We start from the raw sequence: 5,174 nt of genomic DNA on the forward strand, positions 1-5,174 counted from the left end.
CCCTCCCCACGCTCCCCCTGTGAGGGGAAAACTGAGGCACAGAGATTTGCTTCCAAGTTATACTGTAAGTCATTCAAACTGGGCTAGAGCACAGGACATGCCCGAGTCCCAGGCCCTGCTTTAAATCTCTACCCCTCTGCCACAGCCGGGAATTGAACCCAGGAGTTCTGACTCCCAGTCCCCCCTGCTCTGACCACTAGGCCCAACTCCCCTCCCAGAGCTGGGAATTGAACCTGGGAATCCTGACTTTCCTTCCTCCTCCCTGCTCTCACCTCTGCCCCCCAATATGCTGTAGCAGCCATACCCAGCCCAGGAACAACTGGGCTGATTCCCACAGGGCCTGCACTGTTCCCAGCATTTCCCTGGGGCAGGCTGGGGTGCAGAGTGCGAGAGGGGGCTCAGGGCAGGGGGTTGGGGTGCAGGGTGCAGGAGGGGCTCAGGGCAGGGAGTTGGGGTGCAGAGTACAGCAGAGGGCTCAGGCCCCCTCCCTCAGGGGCCACAGGGACGTGGTGCTGACCGCTTCCGGGAGTGGCGTGGGGCCAGGGCAGGCAGGGAACTTGTATTAGCCCCACTGCACCACAGGGCTGGCAATTCCGCAGGCCGGATCCAAAGCCCTGACGGGCCGGATCCAGCCCACGGGCCGTAGTAGGCCAAAGACTCGGAAAGCCAGTTTTAACCCAGATATATTTAATTAGCTCGCTGAAAATGCATTGAAGAGTGCCATACAGTCTGTGTGTTATTCTCTGCACCATGCAATGGGAAAAGGTTTTACGTGCATCTCAGCAAAGCACAATTCACGCTATCGAGCAAAGGATCGATAGTTTCTTCCCTCTACTCCCATTCCCCCCACCCCATGGGCTTCCTGACAATCAATTAGAACCTTTGCTACTCAGTACCAGGCCAGGACGCCGGGGTTCTCTTTCCAAAGCTGCCATGTGATTTGTGACCTGGAACCGCTCTGCAGGCCTCAGTTTCCCTGCCTGTACAACAGGAGGTAGGTGGGTCTCATTCCTCCAGGTGGGGCTGCGAGGCCTCCTTGTTAGCAAAAATCTTGGCTGACAAGGGGCTGGAGAGATTTTAGGGTTTGTTATTCTTTAGTCTTCCCTGTCATTTTCTGTCCCCAGCGTTACAGCCAGGCAGGACAAATCAGCGCAAATGAAAAGAGGAAGCTGTTTCTTGAGCCTCAGCCTAAATCCAAGACCCAAGCAGTGATTTGGAACTTGCAGAGGGAGAGAGATGCCAGAGTACCTGTGTGATGGCATGACACTGCAAAACACAGATCTCTCATAAGGGCAGGGTGCGCAGGCTGTCAGACGAGGGAGCCCATGTTCACAAACGGCCCAGGCTGCAGGGAATAAAAGAGAAATAGCGGAGGGAGCCTAGGCTGGGCTTAGAGAAGAAATCAGGACTGGAGGGAGTTGGGGGGAGAGTCAGCCCAGTGGGAAGGGAGCAAACTGTCAGCAGAAGAGATGCTGCTGCCCAGGGTTTAAACACTGAACAATTCCCGAGCCAAGCGCTGGTTCCCCAGAAATCAAAGCAGGATGAGGAATGGACTAACTACGGATTGCACAGTGAGTCAGTGCTGGGGCTGGGAATAGCACCCAGGAGTCCCAGCTCCCATTCTCCCCCCTTGCTCCAACCACTAGACCCTACTCCCCTCCCAGAGCTGGGAATAGCGCCCAGGAATCCTTTGTCCCAGCCCCCCTGCTCTAAGCACTAGACCCAGCTCCCCTCCCAGAGCTGGGAATAGCGCCCAGGAATCCTGACTCCTCATCCCCATGTTCTAACCACATCCCTCCCCTCCTAGCTCCCAACCCACCCCCAACCGCTAAGAAGACCCCTCCCCTCCCTGAGCTGGGATTAGAACCCAGGAGTCCTGGTGCCCCTTTCCCATGCACTAACCACTAGCCAGGAGTGCTGACGCCTAGCCTGAGTCCCTGCCCTGCCCTGCCCTGCCCTCCATAATGCAGCAAAAAGAGCAGGGAGCGGCTGTAGATTTACAATTGCTAAAGCCCTGAAGAGCTCCATTCCCCACGCCCCAAACACACCCAGCAGCACAGACTGAGCTCCCCGCCCCCTCCAGGGCAGGGGGAGGCCCCGAGCTGGGTCAGCTCCCCATGCCAGGCAGGAAGAAATGAAAGAGTCTTGCTGGGCGCTGTGGGCCCCGACCCAGCCCACCCGTGGCGCTTGTCCAGCCTGGAGATGGGTGGGGCTTAGAAGGAAGGATCCCGGCTCAGTTTGGTGGGGGGGGGGGGGGGAGTGTCCTGGAGGAGAGGGGTACAGGAGCCCCGGGAAGAAGGGGGTTTCTGCTTGGGGAACCTGCTTGAAAGCCTTGGCTGCCCAGACCCTTGGGGAGAGGGAGGGGGGCTGGTTCTTGTCTGGGGCTCGGCCTTGGCATGTTGGGGATGCCCCCGACTCTCTGTGGCTGGATTACGTTACCCCCATCAGGGGGGCAGATGCTATGAGCAGCAGGGCTGGACTCTGGCAGGAACCATGCCCACCCTTTCCTCATGGGGGCTGGAGGGATATAACCCTTTACAGGCCCAGTGCTGGGGCAGTCACCCGTCTCCCTAAATTCCCCCTTTGCTCCAGTTCAATAACAGGTTTTAAATGGCTGCTGTGCTCCACCCGGAGGCAGCTGCATGTTAGTACCGGAGAAGTCTTTCTAATATACAGACTCAAGCACTTTCAGCCCCCCATGGCTAAGGGGAGAGGTACAGGCAGTGACATGAGACATGGGGAGTGCCGGGGGGCGGGAGAGGAGCTTATTCAGTGTAATGCTACTGAAAATGCAGAAGACAGGCTGTGAAAGCATTCGAACCCCTAGTCACTTCCAGCAGAACCGACCCGGGTTGGGGAGCACAGCCAGGGGGTCGGAGAAGCTGAAATTCTGTCTGCAAAGGGGCAGAGGAAGGCAGTGAAAATGATTAGAGGATGGAAGACCCGCCGTTCGAGGGGAGACTGAGAAGACTGGGGCTGTTCCGCTTGGAAAAGAGGTGAATACGGGGGGAAAGGACAGAGGTCCATAAAATCATGACCGGTGTGGAGAAAGTGACGAGGGACGTGTTAGTTACCCCTTCACAGACCACAGGAACCGGGGCCACTCACTGAAATTAATAGGCAATGGCTTTTAAACAAGCGTACGGTATTCTTCACAGAACGCAATTCTTCACAGTCAACCTGTGGAACTCACCACCAGGGTATGCTGTGAAGGCCAAAAGTATAACTAGGTTCAAAAAGGAAAAGTTCCTGAAGGATAGGTCCATCAATGGACATTAGCCAAGATGGTCGGGGGGGACGCAACCCCTAGCCTCAGACTGCCAGAAATTGGACTGGACAACAATTGATCATTCAAAATTGCCCCGTTCTGTTCATTCCCCCTGAAGCAGCTGGCCCCTGGCCACTGTCGGAAGACAGGATACTGGCTAGGTGGGCCATTGGTATGACCCAGTGTGTTCTTATCCTCGTTTTGCGTGGCTAGGGCTCACTCGGGCATTCAGAATGCAACGCCTTCATGGCTTCGCTCCATGCTCCATTGTCCTGGGCAAGGCCCAGCAGGAATAACCCTTTGGGAAAGTGCAAAGATAAAGAGCTCCACGCATCGTTTGCAAAGCTGGTCTAGTCCAAAATTAGACCCCGAACAGCGACAGATGAGCGCTCTCTTCTGTGGAGAGGTTGGCAGGCGAGGCTTGGATATCGGCAGTTCTAGTCCCCAACCCACTGACTCCCACAACTGACCTCTTCAGCCCAATCTGAGACATCTAGAGCCTGATCTTCAGAGATCATAGAATATCAGGGTTGGAAGGGACTTCAGGAGGTCATCTAGTCCAACCCCCTGCTCAAAGCAGGACCTATCCCCAATTTTTGCCCCAGATCCCTAAATGACCCCCTCAAGGATTGAACTCACAACCCTGGGTTTAGCAGGCCAATGCTCAAACCACTGAGCTATCCCTCCCCCAATGGGTGACCCACCAAACCAGCTGATGGCCAGGGGAGCCGCTTCTCTGAAAACCAGGCCCTGAGCATCTCAAACTGGGGCCCCCCAAAGTGGAGGCGTCGAAAGCTGAGTGGCCATTTTGGAGGTTTTGCACTTGGCCTCCTTGTGTCATCAGTGGGGCAGCTAAACGGGAAGCGAGCGAAGATCGCGGGCCTGGTTTTAGAGTCGGGTTTGTGGGCCCAGTTGGGCTCACGTAGACACCCGCCCAATTTTGCTTGCCAACCAGGTAGTCAGTCCTTGAAGTCACAGCAGCTGAGCCCATGTTTGGTTCTGGCCCCAGAGCAGGAGGCTGGGCGCGGCACCTGGGAAAGGCAGCAGTCACACAGCGGGAGGAGTGCTTGTAACCCCTCCGCTGTGTGTATGCCCAGATTTTAAATGGCTTTAGTGCCATGGGCCTGCCTCTGTTCCTGCACTCAGGGGAGAGACAAATCCAGTGTTACCCCCACACCCCTGAGTGGGTCACCAGCAGCCCTGACTGAACCTGGGATTTCTGGATCTGTACACAGGCACCTTTACTGCCCGAGCTAAGCAACTTGGGTCTGTTAGGTGCAGCAGCCGATCAACCCCAATATGTGAGGGACAGAGTGTTGCATACGGTGGGTGCGGGTAAGGCTGGCTTTGCCTTGAAGCCACCTTTCTGCTCCCAGTATTCTGGGGCTGTGCAAGGCCCTGCCTCGGCCGCAGCGCCCATTAGAGCAGCCCTGAGGCTGCTCGATTTTACGCTTTACTCCCCACGGAAGCAGGGGCTGGGCGCAAGGCAAGTGCAGAGGCTAACCTCAGCTCCAGAGAGGTCCCCTGCACAGGGGAGAGTCTTAGGGGGGGCACAATTTCAGCCCCTTGTATAGCCCACCAGAGCAGCCTCAAGGGGCCCTGGTGTAGCCAAGAACTAGGTCCCTTCTGTCTAGCACTGGGCCCATCACCATGGCAACCTGTTCCTTTGGCAGAGGCCTTTTAACTAGGGGAACTAAAGTCCCTCCTCGGCTTTACAACTCACCTGCTGTCTGGGTTAGCATCAGCTCCTGCCAGCTTCAGAGCTCCCCCGATCCAGTGAGCATCATTTACTAGGCAACCCTCCTGGAGTCCTCCCGGACGATATATGCTGGGGACCGACCTTCCGGCCTCAAGTGATCCTGCTTAGGCAGTTACACTGGGGGGAGAGGGGGCACTGATTGGGCTC

The sequence above is a fragment of the Caretta caretta genome, chromosome 24 (genome assembly GCF_965140235.1).
Source record: "Caretta caretta isolate rCarCar2 chromosome 24, rCarCar1.hap1, whole genome shotgun sequence".
Lineage (NCBI taxonomy): Eukaryota > Metazoa > Chordata > Testudines > Cheloniidae > Caretta > Caretta caretta.